At 41.8% G+C, this 23,088-nt stretch overlaps 1 protein-coding gene across 1 annotated transcript in view; it reads right to left on the bottom strand.

Moving 5' to 3' along the window:
* bcl9.S (BCL9 transcription coactivator S homeolog) overlaps positions 1 to 22,709 on the bottom strand; it is a 95,789-nt gene extending 73,080 nt beyond the window's left edge. Inside the window, exon 1 of the mRNA XM_041583484.1 lies at positions 22,612 to 22,709. The gene's annotated coding sequence lies outside the window, so the exon portion shown is untranslated. The remainder of the gene's footprint in view (positions 1 to 22,611) is intronic.
* Positions 22,710 to 23,088: the final 379 nt, after the last annotated feature.

Below are 23,088 nucleotides of genomic sequence, written 5' to 3'. Positions count from 1 at the left end.
TAAACAGGCTCTTGCACACATCATTTGCCCTATTGACTCCAATGAGATCACCAACCTCTCGTTTACTGCTGGCCCTCTCACAACCGATGTGCCAGACGCCCTTAAAATAATCCATTCTGTGTTCCAGCAGTGCAGCGCCATTGATTTCTTGTTATTTTTCTCTTTAGTGCTTTTTTTTGTATGAGAGAATAAGATCAGAATATGGGGTGAATTTCTCCAACTCCCTTCCAGCTAACATGATATTGGCATCTCCCTGTATCTCGTACACAGAGTATCAGGATACACTAGAAAATATTTTATATACATTCTGCTAAGAAAACAGTTAAACTATATTCTTACAATATCATTATCTACAATGCAAAAATGTTCCTGAGCCCATGAGCTTGCAATGCAGTGTGCTTGGGGATTTGGCCCTTATCGCTTGGAAACATGGCTATAGTTATAACTAGGTCAAAATGGTAATAAAATAATAAATAAATACATCATCAGGTTACAGATATATAGAAACATTGGGGTACCAGTTACCCTGCTATAGTTCCAGGGGTACCCAGGGCACAAATAAGCACTCACTCCAAATCTCCCCCTAACTGGCCTTCAGGCTGGGCCCCATTAGCTCATAACAAGGTTACAGATATATAGAAACATTAGGGTAACAGTCACCCTCGTAGTATTTGGTTAGCAAAGAAGCCCACTTGGAAAAGAATATCCCAGCACAGCAGAGCAATTGCCCCCAGCCCAGATCCCTGCATGTGTAATGTGATGCAATTGGATTGCCTGGAATACACAAGTTCACCTTGTTTGAACAGTGGCATGTACACGAAGGGCAAAAGTGAGGCCATTGAAGAGGGGGCGCATTTGTATGGCTGGGATACAGTTGCACAGATATACACACACTTCTCTGTGGCTAAAACCCACAAAACAGCAGCCTCAGAAGTAGCCGCAGAGCTGAATCTTGACCTCAGTGACCCAACACATTAGGTACTTCTTACCTTGTCTTAGCTGAAACTCTATTGCTTTCTTGCTCATAAACACATACTTGGGTCTCCTTTTGATAATGCTGTCTAATCCTTAGTTAACAAATATATATATATATATCTATATATACATATATATATATATCTATATATATATATATATATAGATATATATATATATATATATTATTGGGATGGGTGGCACACCGCTTCTCAACTTCACCCAGTTGCACGGTTAAAGTATCACATATGCACTCTCAAATGAACCAGCAACACAGGGATATTTTTCAAAAGTAGAAAGTGTATTTAGTGAAGCATGTTTGGCTGGAACATGCTTCACTAAATACACTTTCTACTTTTGAAAAATATCCCTGTGTTGCTGGTTCATTTGAGAGTGTGTGTATATATATATATATATATATATATATATATAGATATAGATATATATATATATAGATATATATATATATAAGCCAGTGAGCGCTTGCACTCTGATCCAGTCTGAGCCAAATGTTGAACATCTAGTAGTTTGTGAATGACCCGCACTCCAATATTTAGTGAAAAAAACCATATATGACACACAAGTCACATGTGGAAATAAATATAGAATAGGTGATTATTAAATAGTAACAGCAGCTTTTACAGGAATACTCGCCACTGCTCATTCCCACTTTGTACACAAATCCATGGGATAGAAATGTTATTGCAAGTTAGTACAGGTATGGGACCTGTTATCCAGAATGCTCAGGACCTGGGGTTTTCCGGATAATGGCTCTTCATACCTTAAGTCTACTAGAAAATCATAAAAAAATTAAAAAAACCCAATAGGCTGTTTCTGCTTCCCATACGGATTAATTATATCTTAGTTGGAATCAAGTAGAAACTACTGTTTTATTATTACCGCGAAAAAGGAAATCATTTTGGAAAAATTTGGATAATATAGGAGACTGTCTTTGCGTAATTCAGAGGTTTCCAGATAACGGATCCCATACCTTTATTATCATAAATACATCATCAAGAACAATAGGGGAAACCTAAATACTTCAAAGCCTACTTCATTGACAGATTAAACGCACCTCCTAATCAGAGTTCCTAATGAAACTGGGCCTGTCTCAAACCAACATACTATCATAACTGCAAATCAAATTATCGTCCCTGCTAAAACTCTGATTAGGAGGTTGAGTTTGGTCTGCAAATTATGTTATGATCAATGACCTGTAAAGCTCAGCCTGCAGCCTTGTGCCCTGGGGCATCAATATTTTCAAGCAATTCCAAGACACTGACATGCAGATCATTGGGGAGGGAGTCTAGATGTTTTTTTTGTCTGCCTGTGTAGTTATTAAATGCCTAAGCAGGCATGTGCTATTGACTTTGTATGGTCACTGAACCCCTCAGTGACATCTAATATCCTTATCATTATAAGTAGGGGGTACATTATCCCATATAATACATGAGTGATACTCAGAGTTCCCTGTATAACTCAGCTTTGTGCCTTTATATGGTCACACAACCCCTCAGTAACTTCTAAGATCCTTATCATTTATGGTAGGGGGTACATTATCCCTCATAATACATGAGTTAGAGTCCTGCGCAGAACCAATTTCTAAGACACAAAACCCGCAGCCAGCATATTTAACCACTTTGATCCACTACCTGGACCCGCAACTGCCTAATCTGCAACCTACCGACCACCATCAAAAAGGAAGTGATGTTGCTTCAAACTGGAAATGATATTATCAAAAGCGGGCGGGACAGAAACAAGTTTTGTAAAACTTTAAAAGGAGTAAAATATGGACAATAGTACATAAGATAAGAAATTTAGATGAGACCAGCGACCCTCACACCAGCATCTATACCCACAACTGAAAATCCTCCCCTCATTCCGCATTCCCTGCTTTTTTTGTGGGGTACTCGCAGGTACCTGACCCACTGCAGGACTCTAACTCTAACAAGAATGATACTCCGAGTTCCCTGTATAACTCAGCCTGCAGCCTTGTGCCTTTATATGGTCACAGAACCCCTCAGTGACTTCTAATATCCTTATCATTTACAGTAGGGGGTACATTATCCCTTATAATACATGAGTGATACTCAGAGTTCCCTGTATAACTCAGCCTGCAGCCTTGTGCCTTTATATGGTCATAGAACCCCTCAGTGACTTCTAATATCCTTATCATTTACAGTAGGGGGTACATTATCCCTTATAATACATGAGTGATACTCAGAGTTCCCTGTATAACTCAGCCTGCAGCCTTGTGCCTTATACGGTCACAGAACCCCTCAGTGACTTCTAATATCCTTATCATTTACAGTAGGGGGTACATTATCCCTTATAATACATGAGTGATACTCAGAGTTCCCTGTATAACTCAGCCTGCAGCCTTGTGCCTTATACGGTCACAGAACCCCTCAGTGACTTCTAATATCCTTATCATTTACCAGTAGGGGGTACATTCTGCCTTGTTATAGACACAACATATTCCATATTGCTGTGCTGTAAAGCGATTATGAGGGGCTTTGCATGTTTATAACCCTGTTACTTTACTCATGAATAAATCAATAGGCTGGAAGTCAAAACATTGATTGTTTCAGTTGACAAAGATGCAGAGACTATGAAAATTGTTGCTATTAGTAAGTAGTATGAGATCAAATGACACAATGTAGCATTATGCCTGTAGCTATAGAAAAGGGCACACACACAGTCACTACGCAGCCATGGGGGTGCAAAATCCTATGTACTGTGGACTTCTCATACATTTCCCAAAGGAAAAAAGCCAAAGGATCTGGGGGCAGTGCATTTGCCAAATCCATGCAGCACAGACAAGTCAGTTTATCCCCCTGTGGCTCATCATCAATGTAACTCCGCATCTTCTTTTCTGCTGATTCACTGCACATGCTCTGTGCTGCTGTCACTTACTGAGCTTAGGGGCCCACTCACAATATACAGTACACATAGAATAGAAATGTCACAATATAAGGCTGATTAGTAATTAATACAGATAATTACTACATGGCAGCTCAGAAACCAGTGCAATTAGCATCAGAATTTAATAATCAGCCCTGTAGCATCAGCTTATATGACAGACCAACCTCATTTTCTGCTTGATAATTTGCGACGACCCCTAAGCTGCTCAGAGCCCACTGAGCATGTGAGTGTTGCAGACACTTTCCAAGATGGTGACCCCCTGTGACAAGTTTGTGACAAAATGTGGCATTTTTAGCCATATTCATTTTTAGGGTTTAGTTCTCCTTTAAGAGTTTTACAGACTCATTTGAAGATGAAATGTTCATTTTCTAGTAATTAAATACAAATATAGATAGATGATAGGTGGTGTTTCCTAAAGGATGTGTTAGGCAGCCCCCATGTGACTGCTATTTATGAGCTCCTTTTGATTAGAAAGAGCACTGGCCTGCAGGATCTTCATCACTAATCATGTACCATACTATTAAGTTAGCGGGGCGTTCCTCCTAGGGAAGGGGTCCCCAACCTTTTTTTAGACGAGGGACCGATGGCAAAAATTTTTTTTTTTTTTGCAAGGACCGGGGGAGGGGTCGGGGAGGGGTCGTGGGGGGTCGGCAGCAAATTTGGACGTGCCGGCGTCCAATTCGGCGCACCTCGTTTTTGTGCACTGTGCTATCCTAACACCATGGTGAACTGTGGGTTGACCACTAATTGGGTGAGTTTGGGTTGAATTTGGACAAGTTAGGGTCTTGGAACCAGAGGCACAGACAGAACGAGCGTGCAGAGTGAGGAAGGCGTGGGTACAGTGTAGGACTGGCTCACTGAGATACCAGGAAAACTCCCGGTGGGTCCAGGTGTCAGGGGGCCCTCATGCTGCCAAACATTTTGCCTATTTTCTTTGCCATTCATTTCTATGAGAACAAGGAGGCTAAACAGATGGAATAATAGATTATAGTATGTAAAGAAAAGAGACTAGGAGAATGGAACAGGAGGACGTGAGGAGAGGAAGAGTGTGGGCCCCTGGTCTAAGGTTTTCGGGTGGGGCCCTGGTCACTGTCCCAGTCCAACAGTGCGTAGGTATGGGTTGGGCACCGGGTCCTACAATGGCAACATTTTGCGTTTAAGGGTAAATTGGCAGGTTATTTTTCCTAACCCCAACATAACTACACCCCAGTACAATGCACTTTTCAAAGAGGAAAGGTCCATTCGCTAATACTAATTTATTATTTACAGATTTCTATTACCCGGATTTTTTAAAGGCATTTCACATTGACTGTCAACCCCATTTCTGTGCTCCTGCCCCAACACTATTGCAGAATATCTGCTCTCGGGTCCCTGAGAGGTGTGATCTGCTGGACATGAGACAAACTACATTCCGTGAATGGCTGGAACAGGACAGGTGCACTCTGTACCTCTGCACCACATGCCCATTCCTCACTATTATATTTCATCTGCAGCTCAGTGCACAACCCCTTAACTCTTTCCTCCACACACGGGACAGAGAGGCAGTAACCCTGGCAGCAATCTCAGTCTGTTTTGGTAGAACAGGCATTGAGAACCTGAGTGTAGACATCACATACCTCACAATTCAGCAACAGTTGCAAAATGAATGCAGATAATGAAAGGGAGTCTGAATGTGAGTGCAGATTTTATTGGGGCTGCTATAGGAAACGAAAGAACATGACTCAGATTCATGCATGCAAAACTAAAACATTTCAAAGGTAATTTATACTCTTCTTGTCTCCTTGACATAAGTGTAGCCATGTTGGTTACTATAGGTGGAGCTACATCGTAAGCTATCCTGTCAACTGCCTGCTCAGCTCTAATACATGTCCTACCTGGAGCCCCCTAGCTATTTCTATTTTCTACAACTGGCAGCATTATTTTGGGTAAATGGACAGGTCTATGGCAACTGCTGTGAATGGTCTTAACCATCAGTATTTTGAGCTGAATATGAGTAGTCAGCAGGTTTCAATAATAATCAATAATTATTAATAAAAAAAATAATCAATTAATCAAAATAAAAAGTGTAAAAAAAATAATCTGAAATTTGAAAAACATTCTCCAACAGTGCAGTATATGTTCACAGCCACAAGGGGAGCTGCTGCCTTAAGGTCTATAATGAATAAATATCTGATTTAAAGGAACAGTAACACCAAAAAATTAAAGTGTTGAAAGTAATGACAATATTATGCAGTGTTGCCCTGTACTGGTTAAACTGATCTGCTTGATTCAGAAACACAACTATAGTTTATGTAAACAAGCTGCCGTGTAGCCATGGGGGCTACACAGCAGCTTGTTTATATAAACTATAGTAGTACTTATCGGTTATCTACTGTGTATCATGTGCTTGAATGGCTGCCCCCATGGCTACACAGCAGCTTGTTTATATAAACTATAGTAGTACTTATCGGTTATCTACTGTGTATCATGTGCTTGAATGGCTGCCCCCATGGCTACACAGCAGCTTGTTTATATAAACTATAGTAGTACTTATCTGTTATCTACTGTGTATCCTGTGCTTGAATGGCTGCCCCCATGGCTACACAGCAGCTTGTTTATGTAAACTATAGTAGTACTTATCTGTTATCTACTGTGTATCCTGTGCTTGAATGGCCGCCCCCATGGCTACACAGCAGCTTGTTTATATAAACTACAGTAGTACTAACTATACAGCAAAGGAATGTTCTTGTTAGAGAATTAGGGATTCTATTTAATTTTACTTTCTCTTTTATTAGAAATTGGATATATTTTTACTTAATGAGAATGTTCTAATTGATTGCATGTGGTCGGGGCTAACAAAGAAGTTGGCTTTTTTGAGTTCAAGTGAGGTCCCCAAAGCCTTGTAATCCAACACTTTCACCTCTGTGACACTAAACAGTTAAGGGATTGTTGGCTCGTTTTAACTCCGAGCAGAAATTAGATTGGGAGGCACCTGAAATTCCCCCCTAAAACAGAGAATTTATTTACCTTCAAGATTGCAGAAAATCTAATGGTGTCTTAGATAAGATGCTTAGAAGTACTTTATGTAACCCACTTTCCACCCAGGAGCTGAAAATCCACATGGTCTTCTAATGACTTCAGTGCTTCTCACAGAGCAGCCCTGTAACCCGATGCTCAAAATGCAATAACACTTCACTAGCCGGGATACATAAATAGCTAGAATCTCAGTTGCCATAAAGCAGAACAGGACTGCTGCTTCCAATGGGGATCAGATATGATCTGTGCAGCTACTTGGACAGAATGCTCTGTCATAAAGATAGCTATAATCTCAGCTGCCATAAAGCAGGGCAGGGCTGCTGCTTCAATTGTAAATTAGATAGGATCTGTGCAGCTACTCGGACAGAATACTCTGTTATACAGATAGCTAGGGGCAAATTCACTAAGAATCGAAGTTGCGCCAGGCGCAACTTCGCCGCACTTCGCCAGACGAATTTTCGCCAGCACTACGCAAATTCATTAAAATGCGAAGTTGTGCACAGGGGTAGCGTAAGTTTGCGAAGTTGCGCTAGCGTTGTTTCGCTATATAAAGCGAAGTTGCGCTAGCGAAGGCTAATTTGCATACGGTGCGAAATTCAAATTTCAATGGAGGAACACGTATCTGCACTACAAATGCCTAGAAAACCTTCAAATCAGCCAATAAAATTTTTATTTTGCCCTACACATGTGCCCACTGTCTAGGTAAGTTGCCATGAGTCAGGAAAAGTAGGGGGGAGGAAGGGGAGCCCCAAAAAAATTTCGATCTTTTTCAGCCTATCAGCCATCATGTAGAAAACACGCCAGCGTTTTTTGGGACTTAGAAAAAATTTTGACTTTTTTTGAAACAATCCCTATCTACTCTATTGCACTTCGCCAGGTCTGAGGTGGCGAAGGAAGTCTAGCGTAAAAGGTAGCGTTCGCTACACTGCGCAAGTTAGTGAATTTGCGTAGTTTCGTCGCTAGCGAAAATTCGCCTGGCGTAAGGTTGCGAAGTAACACTAGCGAAACTACGCCAGCGTTCGTTAGTGAATTTGCGCAGTAGCGAAAATGCCGAACGCTAGCGAAAAACCGCTAGCGTTCGGCGCTTCGCGCCTTAGTGAATTTGCCCCCTAGAATCTCAGCTGCCGTAAAGCAGGGCAGGACTGCTGCTTCCAAAGGGGATCAGATTGGATCTGTGCAGCCACTGAGATACAATGCTCTGTTATACAGATAGCTAGACTATCAGCTGCCATAAAGCAGGATAGTACTGCTGCTTCCAATGGGGATCAGATAGGATCTGTGCAGCCACTGGGGCAGAATGCTCTGTCATACAGATAGCTAGAATCTCAGCCATAAAGCAGGGCAGGACTGCTGCTTCCAATGCGGATCAGATAGGATATGTGCAGCCACTGGGACAGAATGTTCTGTTATACAGATAGCTAGAATCACAGCTGCCATAAAGCAGCCATACACATATATTGCCTAAAACATTATAAAATTATTATACAAATATCAGCATATGCAGCTCTGTAGGTGTCCTCAGTTTCTCTGGCATTTGACTTCAATTCTTTATTTCAGTTATACATAAAGGGATTTAGTGCTTGTGAAAGAAATGGATGCCATATGTCTTCAGTTAAAATGTAACACTTGGGAAAAATCAAGGTAGCAGTAGGGAAAATGTATGATTTGGATGTTGTTGAATGTTTTAAGGTATTATAAAGCACAGTCCTATAGTGCAGTGTGAACAGATCATGTTATTAATATTATGCATTCATTAGGGGGCCCATTCATTAAGTTCAAGTGAAGGAATAGAAGAACTAAAAATCGTTCGACTATTCGACCATTCGATAGTCGAAGTACTGTCTCTTTAAGAAAAAACTTCGACCCCCTAGTTCGCCACCTAAAAGCTACCAAGCTCAATGTTAGCCTATGGGGAAGTTCCCCATAGGCTTGCCTAACTTTTTTGGTCGAAGGATAATCGTTCGATCGTTGGATTAAAATCCTTTGAATCGTTCAATTCAAAGGATTTAATCGTTCGATCGAACGATTATTCCTTCGATCGTTCGATCGAAGTATTTGCGCAAAATCCTTCTACTTCGATATTCGAAGTCGAAGGATTTTCATTCCCCAGTCGAATATCGAGGGTTAATTAACCCTCGATATTCGACCCTTGATGAATTTGCCCCTAGGTGTGTCTATCCCATCTCAAAAGGACATATTATAATAGGAAAGATATAAATCAATTAAATTTTGGCACAGCATTTACATACTGGGGATATTTTCCCAACTGTACAACCATGTGGGAACGACTAGATGCGCTGCAACTTGGGAACACACGTTAACGTTTTTTTAGTTGTAAGCAACTGATTTCAACAAGATCAAACACTGAACTCTCATCTCTTGGTATATGGCAGCAAGCATTGACAAATAATCGACCAATGTTTTTGAGAAAATAAGCTGTTCATCTTGAGAAGTCTGGTTTAAAATGACTGAATAAGCCACCGTCTCAACCAGTTTTGTTTAAAAAGGCTAAACAGGCAATCCATTTTGACAAGTTGGACTTACAAAGACTGTATGGGATGCCCATCCTAACCAGCTTGAACAATGGTTGACCAATGTGGTTGAGAAATGAGAGAATGATCAGTCCATCTTGACAAGTTGTCTTACAAAGATTGAATGGGCTGTCCATCCTGTCCATCCTTAGATAGACTGGTTTAACTATCTTGACTAGTTTGAATTAAAAATATTTCCTGGGCTGTCCATTTTCACCAGGTTGACATCAAAATGGTAATAGTCTTTCCATCTTGACCAATTTAGTTTAAAAAAAGTTGAATAGGCCATATCCATCTTACCAGTTTGGCTTAAAAGGCTAACATAGCCATGTCTACCTTGACCAGTCTGAATTAAAGAGGCTGAATGAGACATCTTTACCTTGACCAGTGTGATTGAAGACCCTGGATGAGGCATGTACACCTTGACCATTCTGACTGAAAAAGGCTGAATGAGCCATGCCAATCTTGACCAGTCTGGCTTACAGAGGTTGAATGAGACATCTCATGTCCATATTAACTGGTCTTATTTAAAAAGGATGAATGAGCCATCTCCAGCTTGACCAGTCTGACTTAAAGAGGCTGAATAATCCATGTACATCTTGACCAGTCTGGCTTACAAGGACTAATGAGCCATGCCCATCTTGGCTAGTCTGCTTTAAAAAGGTGGAATGTGCTATTTCAGTATGGCTTAAAGAGGCTTAATAAGCCATGCCCATCTTGACTAGTCTGGCTTACAGAGGCTGAATGGGCCATGTCCATCTTGACTATTCTTATCTAAAAAGGTTTAATGAGCCATCTCCATCTTGATCAGTCTGACTTAAAAAGATGATGAATGAAACATCTCCATCTTGACCAGCCTGACTTAAAGAGGCTAAATAAGCCATGCCCATCTTGACCAGTCTGGCTTACAGGGACTGAATAAGCCATGCCCATCTTGACCAGTCTGGTTAAAAAAGGCTGAATGAGCCATGAGCCCTGTCCATCTTGACCAGTCTGGTCTGCCAGAAGAAACATAACAAGTCTGCATAGCATATCTGCATACAACTTGACAAGTTGAAGCTGAAAGGACATGTATCAATTTTCAAACTAGACTACCATGCCTAAATGCTGGACTTCATTAGGCTTCTCATTGCTATGCTACCATGTAGACTATTGCAATCCAGTAAAACATTGTATATGTTCATTATAGACCATCAGCTTTCATCTATCCATACTGACTGAAATCAAATTCTATTTTCCAGTTCTACTTAACTGGTTGACCAATGTGTCAAGACGTATAATTAATCCGTGCGGCTCAGCTCGACGATGACAGGAGCCCGGGTGGAATATGGAAAAATATATTGACGCTTCCTCCCTCCCCCCATAGGAAAAAAAAAAAAAGTATGTAGCCTAGTTTCAATAGGAAGGAAATATAATCTGTGGCCTTCTATGAAAGAAAGATGAACACTTGAATTGGCTCATTATTATCATATTATTATTACAAACCCCCCCCCCCCCACAGATACACATACATACACAGCTTTGAACCCTTACTAGATATTGCCTACAAAACCAAAAGAGCTTGGTGGCTGAGGCAGCACGAGAAGAGTTATTTCCAAGGGTATTGCTGCCTCGAGCATTTATCAGGGAAAAAAAAAAAATAATAAAGAGACCTAAACCTCCACTCCAATTATTACCATAGCAACCGGTGGCCGAATCTTAACTCGCGATGGTTTTACCGTCAATCACTCCGACACATTGGGCTCGTTAATTACTAACTGCATGTTTTACTGCTGGATAGAGGAATATTTAGCTGAAGGGCATACGTGTATCGAGCGCACTCATGGCATCCAGTTAACCCCTTATTTTGCCATACAAGGCCAGCACTCCATTGGCTCAGAGCCAATACAGGGATAGAGACAGTTGGGTTTTAATGCTACTATGTCCCCCCCACCCTCAGTTGGATATAGGATTCCAATGAGTCATTATTTCTGGTGGCATTTAGATGATTTCACTTTGCTCGAAAGCAAATAATGAAGGTCTTGAGCAACAAGATGCGATACTGAGGATTACGTGCCCATCCCCCTCTCCCTGGTACCTGACTACTAGAATATGCTTTTTTTTTTAATTGATGAACAAAGGATAGAATCTAAGGTCCCTTAGCAGGAAGCTAGTATATTGTGATTAATTAGATCAAGGTAGTGTACAGATAAAACCCCTGGAGAATGGATTTCTGCTTGTCTGTAACCCAAAACAGTCTCAACAAAGGGTGAAGGGAAGGAGTTCTTTATACACAGCCCGTTATCTTGGTTCAGAGGGGAGCTACTAAGCGTTAAAGTGAAACAAAATTAAAACATGTTGTATTAACTTTGTTGGGAAAAGGTGCATATAGATGTATTGGGTGTTTGTTCCTGCTTTGTCTTGTGGGATATAAAACTAGAACCCCTGCCATGATGCAAGGCAAGGCTGCTGTGGTTTTTCAGAAAAGGAAAGTACCAAGAAATGATTCCCCCCATGGAAGCACACACAGTGCCCATAATCAGGACAGTAACCCCCCTATTCCCATGTCTTTAAATAATATTACAAATTTAGAATTTTTTTATTCTGCTGACTCAGCTTTTCCATTGGATTTTGGCTGGCAGACTCGGTGACCTAGGAAGCCCTATCAGAATCAGTGCACGTGATGGGCCCAGGGCAGCTTATATAAAAAATGTCTTATGACCAGGGACTTGTGATTAGAGTTAATAGCAAATAACATCTTTCATCCACCATACAATCCCCATTCATCAAATGGCACACTATTTCAGGTTCTGCAGAGGTTACATCTCAGTCGCTATAGCAGCAGTTGCCTTATTCCACAATTAGAATGAATACAAGCAAAGATACAGTTGGTTGCTATGGGGTACTAGACTGTAGCTAATTGGGGCCAACATTAAAGGGATTCTGTCATGGGAAAGCATGTTTTTTCAAAATGCATCGGGTGTGCTGCTCCAGCAGACTTCTGCACTGAAATCCCTTTTTCAAAAGAGCAAACAGATTTTTTTAATTTAATTTTGAAATCTGACATATTGTCAGTTTCTCAGGTGCTCACGGTCATGTGACTTGTGTTCTGATAAACTTCAGTCACTCTTTACTGCTGCACTGCAAGTTGGAGTGATATCACCACCCCTCCCAGCAGCCCATCAGCAGAACAATGGGAAGGTAAACAGATCCCGCACCTCCCTGGTAGATATAATAACAGCACTCAATAGTAAAAATCCATGTCCCACTGTGACTTCTTCAGTTACACTTGGGGGCCGATTCATGAAGCTCGAGTGAAGGATTCGAATGAAAAAAATTCGAATTTCGAAGTATTTTTTTGGTACTTCGACCATCGAATTGGTTAAATTCGTTCGAATTCGAACGAAATCGAACGAATCGAACGAAAAATCGTTCGACTATTCGACCATTCGATAGTCGAAGTACTTCCCCTTTAAAAAAAACTTCGACCCTCTACTTCGGCAGGTAAAACCTACCGAAGTCAATGTTAGCCTATGGGGAAGGTCCCCATAGGCTTGCCTGTGATTTTTTGATCGAAGGATTTTCCTTCGTTCGATTCGAAGGATTTAATCGATCGATCGCAGGATTAGCGCTAAATCCTTCGACTTCGATATTCGAAGTCGAAGGATTTCAATTCGAGGGTCGAATTTCGAAGTATTTTTAACTTCGAAATTCGACCCTTAATGAATCTGCCCCTTGAAGTAGGAGAAACAATAGCCTGTCAGAAAGCAGTTCCATAGTGCAGCACTGGCTCTTTCTGAAAGCACACGACCAGGCAAAATGACCTGAGATGCACCTACACACCAATATTATATATTGTATATATACAACTAAAAAACATATACAGTACTTGTTGGGTTAGGAATTAATTTTATATGGTAACAAAATACACCATAAAAATCATGGGGGACCCAAGAAGGAAAGCACAATTCATAGTGTAGGGAATGTGGGGGAGATTTGGTTGGATCAGGGGCAGAGATTTTGCATAAATGAGACATAGCTGGGGCAGATCAGAGGCATCACCATGAGTGCAGGAGCACTTTTTATTGGGGGCAACCACCCACGGGGCTCAAGTGACCAGCGAGCTAACATATAACTCCCCATTATGGAACTTTATGTTCGCTGATAATCAGTGTGTCTTGGAAATGTGCTTCAAATGACATTGGGCCCATGTTTTATGTTGTTTGGGTGTATATCCCCAACTACGGTGGCCTCTCCAGCTGGCTGTTTCTATGGGCACTCATGCTACAATGATCTGTAAGTAGCTGAGCTACAGTGCGGCCTCCCCAGCCAGCAAAATAAATGTGGGATTAGCGCCTTTCAAGGACTAATACTTCCCCCCCCCTCCTCGTGCTGCTAATGTTCCCTGCCATTCTGCCTGTCCCTTGCTTGTTTGCTCACATTTATTTCTCTCATTTATACTTTCCAAGCACATCCACAAACAATGTGGAGTGGCCCCCTCTTACTGCACTCCTCAGCCAGTTTTGGGGCCCCACAGCTAATAATTTGCCCCTTCACTGCTTCCCAGCTCTTTCAAACGTTCCCTCTGCGCCTTTGAGCTACTCTGCATTAATCTAATTCCTATCATCTTTCTCTAAGAGAAGCTGTTATAGACGCTTCCTCTTGCCTCCAGCACCAGCAGTTCTGCATAAAGAATCTCCAGAAGCATCTGTACCTCCAAGGGCTCAGATACCAACCCAAGACCAACTGCAAAGCACTAGATGCAAACTGAAGCATGCTTTGATGCCATTCACAAAAGTACGTACATGCTCCTTGGTAACATGCATCAAGGACCAATGTGCCCGTTCATTCCTTACATGCTGCTCTCTCAGGCCCAGGGTTGCCAGGAGCACAGGGGGTACTGTTATACCGGGCCTAATGGGGAGCCCGGCTGTGCTGCACTTTTCGAAACCCGCTGAGCCCCCTTGACAGCGAAGTCCCGATAAGACCCAAAGCCGCAAAAAGACCCAAAGCCACAGAAGGAGCCGAAGTTGAACTCCAGAAGCCACAAAAAGACCCAAAGCCACGAAAGGAGCCAAAGTTGAAGACCCAAAGCCGTGAAAATTTGGTAAATTATCCCTATAGTAATTTGCATCCAAATTTGGTATTTTGCCTCCCTCCATCTTTGATCCTTGCATTGAAGGTCTGTCCCATTACCAGGGCCATATTTATATATATATATATATAAGCACCCATGGGCCTGTAACTAGGGCGGCAGCTTTATAGGGACGGCTCTTGTGTGTCTATATATTAAATTTTTTTTGTTAAAAATAAATAATATCTCGAGCCACTGGCTCAGCTGTCAAATGAGTCGGCTAAGATGGGAGGGGGGTAAGGAGCGCATTTTTTGGAAATTACATTATACACCATGGTTATGACATCATGCACAGACATTTCTTCCTCAATGAAGGGGGTGCGCTGATGTCCAGTGCCTAGAACTAAATGCACCGCTGCCCATTACCACAACACTATGCTATTCATTCTCTCAACACACTGCCCATTCAGTTGGCTTAATCTTCTCTCACTTCTGCTTTCTGAGTAGTTCTCCTTGCCTTCTGTCTAACCACAGCCTAATAATATTTTCTGTAAAGCACCCATCTCTGCTCAAAAGAAAACAGATGAAGCCAGAAAATGCACCTCCAGACGGATTTTACCCATTAGGACTTGAACCCCACCTATGATAATGACCAGAACCTTGACATTAGTAGAAGGCCTTGCTCTTTAAAGAGAGTCTATGCCTTAAAATCAACATTTATGTCCAGAACTGGACTCCCATATTCTCTGTGACATCTCCATATTCTTAGAACCCCTACTGCTCAGAACTTGAGTTCACCTTGCAATTTAGAATTTGAACCCTGAGACTTTGGACAATAAAATGAGTGGGAAGTAACATGGAATCAACCCGACTCTCGAACCAAATTACATTATAAAGGAGAATTAAAGCCAAACAATAAATATTAGGGATGCACCGAATCCGCTATTTGGGATTCGGCCGAATCCCCGAATCCTTGGTGACCGAATACCAAACGGTATTTGCAAATTAGGGACAGGAAAGGAAAAAGTGGAAAAATTCTTCTTTTGTGACAAAAAGTCACAGGATTTCCCTACCCGCCCCTAATTTACATATGCAAATTGGGATTCAGATTCGGTTTGGCAAGGCGCAAGGATTCTGCCGAATCCGAATCCTAATGAAAAAGGCATAATCACGAATGTGCATCTCTAATAAATATATCTACAACTGAAGTTCAGCAGTCCTATAACAGAAATAACCTGGCCTTCACAATTGTACACAGGAGCTCCCCGCCTTGGCTCTTGCTAGGCCATCTTCTATGTGTCAGTGGCACTGCACATGCTCAGTGTGCTCTGGGCTGTTGTAGAGAAACTAGGGGTTGTCAGAAATCATCATGCTGAAAACAAGGTTTGTCAGCCATAGAAGCTGATTTTACAAGGCTGATTATTCTATTCTGATGCAGAATACATTGGTTTCTGAGCTGCCATGTACTGTTATATTGTTAATTAATTACTAATTAGCACTGCAGGAAAGAAGACGGGCATTGTCAGAGGCATGGATCTTCACTGCTTAAGGGCTGTGGTTGCCTTGGGCTGGCAGAGAGGCCTAAAAACATAATGTGCAGCATTTGTAGCCTAATTCTTTATTGCCCTTCAGTTATCCCATCACATTTATGTTAAAATAGAAATTAAGAAGACAGTATTTAAAGGTGTGGTTTACCTTTAAGTTAACTTTTAGTATGTTATAGAATGGTCAATTCTAAGAAACTTTTCAATTGGTCTACCTTTTTTTTTTTTTTAGTTTTTTACATTATAAAGGAGAATTAAAGCCAAACAATAAATATTAGGGATGCACCAAATCCGCTATTTGGGATTCGGCCGAATCCTTGGTGGCTGAATACCAAACGGTATATGCAAATTAGGGGCAGGAAAGGAAAAAGTGGAAAAAATTCTTCTTTTGTGACAAAAAGACTTGGGATTTCCTTACCCGCCCCTAATTTACATATGCAAATTGGGATTCAGATTCGGTTTGGCAAGGCACAAGGATTCAGCCGAATCCGAATCCTAATGAAAAAGGCATAATCCTGAACCGGTGCATCCCTAATAAATATATCTACAACTGAAGTTAAGCAGTCCTATAACAGAAATAACCTGGTCTTCACAGTTGTACACAGGAGCTCCCCGCCTTGGCTCTTGCTAGGCCATCTTCTATGTGTCAGTGGCACTGCACATGCTCAGTGTGCTCTGGGCTGTTGTAGAGAAACTAGGGGTTGTCAGAAATCATCATGCTGAAAACAAGGTTTGTCAGCCATAGAAGTTAACTTTAAGTTAACTTTTAGTATGTTATAGAATGGTCAATTCTAAGAAACTTTTCAATTGGTCTACTTTTAGTATGTTATAGAATGGTCAATTCTAAGAAACTTTTCAATTGGTCTACCTTTTTTTTTTTTTTTATAGTTTTTTAATTATTTGCCTACTTCTTCTGACTCTTTCCAGCTTTCAAATGGGGGTCACTGACCTCATCTAAAAAACAAATGCTCTGTAAGGCTACAAATGTATTGTTATTGATACTTTTTATTGCTCATCTTTCTATTCAGGCCCCTCCTATTCATATTCCAGCCTCTTATTCTAATCAATGCATGGTTGCTAGGGTAATTTGGACCCTAACAATCAGAATGCTGAAATTACAAACTGGAGAGCTGATGAATAAAAAGCTAAATAACTCAAAAACCACAAATAATAACAAATGAAAACCAACTGCAAATTGTCTCAGAATATCACCCTCTACGTCATACTAAAAGTTAATTTAAAGGTGAATAACCATTTTAAGAAATGTATGATATATGGCATGGGTAAGGATTACTCCTAGTTACCCCACTCTGTCTGCCCATTGGATAAATTAGCCCTTGCCAGTGAAGGTAACTCAGCACAAATGACTCAGTCTGTGCAAAAGCCGAGTGGCTGATAACTGGAAGTTATTCATTAAGCCAATGCAGTGCCAGTTGGGTCAGGGTAACAATAAGCCTTCTATTCACACGCTGCACATTTCTAGTGAATAGTATCACAATTTAATCAGCTGATTAATATGATTATTACCTTTCCATTTCTTCTTTTAACTGCTTCCAAGACTCCGGTATGAACATTAATATTAAATGGCATTGTAGAGTATATGTTTCCAACCATAATCTTGGCCACAACCCTAACACCGTCATGACAAGCAAGACCTCAATTTATTTAAAACCCCATTCACTTTTCACTTCCAGCAAGCCCCATCTCTTTCCAGATCCAGGAGATTCAGGCAGTTCTGAATAATTATGGACAACAGGCAGGCAGCTTTCTGTTCTTTTAACTTTCCTCTGCAGGAGCCAACTCCCAGCAGCCTTCAGGGAGTTAAAGAACAAATGAAGGGTTGCAAATTAAGTATCCATTATGTATATACTGTATATTCCCAGACATAGGATTCTTTTTGTCTGTACAGGCATGTTGAGTGGGTCTTTCCTAAACCACCAATAATTGTTTAACAGGTTTCTCCAGGCACTTGCACTGCACAGGGTTACCAATAAGGTGGACATACACGAGCAAATTTAAACTGCCAATGTGGGCCCTTTAGACGAATTCAGCATCTTATCTGGTTCTCTGGTATGGGCTCTCTGATAGGCCTGCCCGATCTGAGAAAAATCGTCCAGATCTCGATCGGGAAGGCTTGATTTTCCTGTTGGATCGGGGGACCGCATCAGCTCATTGATGTGGTCCTCACTCTGACTTTTCATAACCCCCTCATTGTAATACGTTTGGCCTGTCGGGGAAAGATTTGCACGTTTGGCAACTTTTAGGGGGGTACAGTCAGGGGCTCCAAGGGTATAAAGGGTCATGTAAGGGTACAGCTTATGGGGGAGAGTGTGGGGTTTCAGCATATTGAGTCGTGGCTGTTGACAGGGCTGGAACTAGGGCACCTGCAAGCTCCGCAGCGCTAACTCTGCATTGAGGGTTAATTAAAGACTTACAGGTATTAACAACTGTGCAAGGGGAACAGGGAGGGGGACTATGGAGGGTAGGGGTTTTCATTAGTTTGGGGGTTTAGTTCTCCTTGAAAGGTGAACCAACCATTTAATAACTGGAGCCCCTGAGAGGGCCCTGCTAATACAGGAGTATAGAGCCCCATGATTGCTGATGGTGGTCCTGGCAGTGCACAAAGTGTAGGTGCTATGTGTATGGCAATTAGCGACTCCCTTTAACTAACACGGTTGCACCTACTAATGAATAAATGAGACCTTTTCATTTTCGATGAAAGTCTCCCATTACCAATGTACAATTGACCTGTGCATCCCAAATGCCATTAGAAAGCACAGTATAACATGAGACTCAGTATAACATGAGACTCCCCAGTCCAGTACCAGGGTTCAAGTGGGCAGGGGGTGATGGGTTACTATTCAGAGGAGAGCAGGAGGTGTATTTCAGTGCTGAGAGGCACAAAGCCGTGCTTAGAGCCAGGAATGCTCTTTGAAAGGCACAATTTATACAGGTTAAATACAGATGCCTGGGGACTTGTTTGCAGCATCACTGATATCTACTCACAAAAACACATGTTAAGTGACACTCGCCTACAGCCATTCAATAGGAACATCCTCATTAAACCTCAGCAGCTCAGGTTCCTAAATGCCGTCCATAACAGGCACTTCTGCAGCCGCCGCCGCCTCACTGGCTCCTTTACTTCATGCAAACTCACAATATATGAAAGACTTGTTCCATGAAGCACCAGCGGTGTGGTGAAAACATATATTTCTTTATTCCATATTAGATAAAACCAGAGAGCACGCCATCCTTGCGCTTTATACATTTCATGGTCAGGGTCGGACTGAAGCCTTGGGAGCCCACCGTGGCTGCAAACGAAGGGCCGTCTTGGCAGTCCCCGGGGCCCCCTCCCAACCTCCAAATTCCAGGGCCGGCACACACATGTGCAAACATGTCACTCAATGCGCGAGTGCCGCAGCCCAACTGCAAGTTCAGCTCTTTAAGGGGCAGCTGGGGGCGCAGGTCTGGGCCTATGATGGCCAGGGCCCACCGGATTTTTTACCGGTTTCCTGCTGGCCCAGTCCAACCCTGTTTGTGGTCAAAGCTATTGAGGAATTGGCTTTGACCACGAAACACGTCAAGCTCAGGGACTGTGTGCTCCCTTGTTTTAACTAATATGGAATAAAGAAATATATGTTATAGCCAGTCCGCTGGTGCTCCTTGGTACCTTTCGTATATGGATTACGATTCGTTGCAGCACAATGGATGTGTATGGGTCAGTTAATACTCCCTTTTCTTCTTTTTTTTGTTTGGCAAACTCAAACAATATACAGCTATGTGCTAAAAAAAACTGTTTTATGAAAAATTAAATAAAAAACATGTTATTCTATGTAATTGCTACTGCATTATTGTTCTCTGGCTCTGACTTTTGATACAGTGTAGCAGATACCAGTTCTCATCCAGCTCTGTTAAAGTGGTGGTTAACTTTTAGCATGTTATAGAATAGTCTTTTCAATTGGTCTTCTATTGTTTATGTTTTTTAAACTATTTGCCTTTTTCTAGCTTTCTGCTCTATAGGTGGTATATATAATTTATGTGAAAGTATGGAGGGGTTTGTGTATGGATGCTGGGTTTTCATTTGGAGGGGTTGAACTTGATGGACTTTGTCTTTTTTCAACCCAATTTAACTATGTAACTGAGGGTCGCTGAAGCCATCTATAAAACAAATGCTCAGTAAGGCTACAAATGTATTGTTATTGCTAATTTGCATTCCTCATCTTTCTATTCAGGCCTCTCCTATTCATATTTAAGTCTCTTATTCAAATCAATGCAGGGCTGCTAAGGTAATTTGGACCCTAGCAACTGGGTGGCTCAAATAGCAAACTGGAGAGCTGCTGAATAAAAAGCTAAATAACTCAAAAACCACAAATAATAAAAAATGAAAACCAATTGCAAATTGCCTCAGAATATCACTCTCTACATCATACTAACAGTTCTTTTAAAGTTGAACAACCCCTTAGCTGCGATCTGTTTCAGGAGTTAGAACTAGAGAGAATGTAAAGAGACAGATACTTGAGTTACCCTATAAATATTGAGGCTATGAATTTTTTGGTTACAAAAGGGATTAAGGGTGTTATTTATGATGTGCGGAGGTGTAAGTGCAAATTTGCACCTCCTTCAGTGGTAATCCCCAACCAGTGGCTCACGGGTTACATGTTGTTCCCTAACCCCTTGGATGTTGCTCTCAGTGGCCTCAAAGCAGGTGCTTATTTTTGAATTACAGGCTTGGAGGCAAGTTTTGGTTGTGTTAAAACCAGATGTACTGCCAAAGAAAGCCTCCTGTAGGCCGCCAGTCCATATAGGGGCTACCAAATAGTCAATCACAGATCCACTCCAGAAACCCCAGGTACTAAGCATTCTGCATAACAGCCTATACCTGTAAACTCTTCTACACTGATGCCCTATTCACTGGGATCATTACAGTGGTGGATGTAGCCTGAGGATATGTGTTTGCTGTAGCCCCTAGAAAAAAGAACTGAGGGGCAGGATAAAAGGACACGTAAAGCCTAACTAAAGAAGTGATTAGAGATGTTGGACAATTATGTTTTGGGCTTTTGTACCAGCCCAAGGCAACCACAGCCCTTTAGCAGTTAAGATCTGTGTCTCCAAAGATAAAGTACCCACTCACAGTATACAGTACATATAGAATAAAAATGTCACACTATAAGGCTAATCAGTAATTAATACAGATAATTACTATACGGCAGCACAGAAACCAGTGCAACTAGCACCAGAATTTAATAATCAGCCCTGTAGCATCAGCTTATAATATAGACCAACCTCATTTTCTGCTGGATAATTAGTGACGACCCCTAAGCTTAGCTTCTCAACAGCTGCTCAGAGCCCACTGAGCATGTGAGTGTCACAGACACTTTCCAAGATGGTGACCCCCTGTGACAATTTTGAAGTCCTGGATCATTGATGCTATTGAGATGGTGAGACGTTGGGCTGGTGCAATACATTCAGTATATAAAATATGCCATTTTTAGCCATATTAATTTTTAGGGTTTAGTTCTCGTTTAAGTGGATACAGGCAGAACTAGGGTGGATATGGGTGTGCTAGGGCAAATAAGAGAGCAGAATCAGAATTTCCCTGCAGAATTATTGGAAGGTTTGAGGTTAGACGTGCAAGCCCCCCCCCCCCCCCCCCCAGTCTCAGACTGGTATATCTGGGGCAGAAAACATCCTTGATTAATGTACAAATGATTCCTTTCCTAATTCATTCTTGTTTACTGCACATCAGGAATGTTCAACCTGCACCCTTGCAGCTAAACCACAACACCTGAGCACCCACACAAATCTTAGGTCAGGGTTTGGCCTGTGCTAATTGATATATACCCTTACCCCCCCCCCACACACACACACACACCTCTGACTTACACCCATGCACTACCTTTTCAATTTCTTACCACTTTTGGGTGGAATATAAATAAATAACAGACTCCACTTCTTACTGACATATGAATCTGTCAGCAGCGAGCCGCAGCCCTTTGTGTTGGCAATGCTCAAAGCCACCTACACACTTCTTGAAAGCCCTTCAGTTCTACGGCTTGAAGTGAATTACTGTCATTCCCTGGATCAGTGCTTAAGGCTGGTCAGTTGAAAACAATCCGCCTCCTCTCTGCAGTCAGGCCTAATGGTGTGTGAGTGCGCCTTTGTGTCAGTTTGTGTGTTTGTGAGTAATAAAGGCAGCAGTGAGTCATCTCTGTAACCTCGGTACCTCAACCTACCATTCCCCCCCCCACAGTGCCCCCTTCTGTGTGCTCCCTACATTTCCAAGTGTCCCCCTGCAGTACATCTCACTTATATAGGTGCACTGGCAGTAACACTTGCAGCACATTGCATGGCTCAATTTAAAGGGCTTGTTCACCTTCAAACACTTTTTTCAGTTCAGTTGGTTTCAGACTGTTGTTCACCATCTCCATGTATAGGCAATACAGCTGGTTCTCGCACACCCTTTATTAAGCAAGCGATGTCTGGTGCTCCATGTGCACCATCTCCATGTGCCACATTGTTAATCCAACCCTCTATCAAACCCAAGCACCATCCACAGAAAAACACTCACCAGAGACAACACTGCCCTCAACTTAAAGGGATCATCTTCAACGATGGCCAAACCTTCCTTTCTCACATCTGTTATTTTGGAAATCCTTTCTGCTCCACCTGCAATAAAATAAGAGTTGCTTAGGAGATCTACTTTTAGTTGAATGCCGGCCAGTGTGGGCTGAGCTGATCATAGAGGAGGACCTGTGCAGACCTGTTGGGAGAAGACTGCACCAAACAACCACCCTCTTCTGATTTTTAGCTAATCACCCATCACATATCTGATGGACAGCTTCTCATTTTGACCCCATGTAGAGGCCAATAAGCTGTGAATTTGGGAGCTGACAGCTAAGAATGGCTAGCCTGGGGCCACCTTCACTAATCATTTGTATCACAGTTTCAGGCAGCCCTTGAGAAGTGGGTAGATGCATAAAGCCAAATTAATAAAAGAGCAAAAGCTTCCCTTTTTTGGCTCCCCTAAAGACAGCCCTCTTTATAT

Source organism: Xenopus laevis, chromosome 2S, assembly GCF_017654675.1.
Source record: "Xenopus laevis strain J_2021 chromosome 2S, Xenopus_laevis_v10.1, whole genome shotgun sequence".
In the NCBI taxonomy this organism is placed as follows: domain Eukaryota; kingdom Metazoa; phylum Chordata; class Amphibia; order Anura; family Pipidae; genus Xenopus; species Xenopus laevis.
The sequence above is the reverse complement of the archived record's forward strand: the minus strand, read 5'-3'. Positions and strand labels throughout refer to the sequence as shown.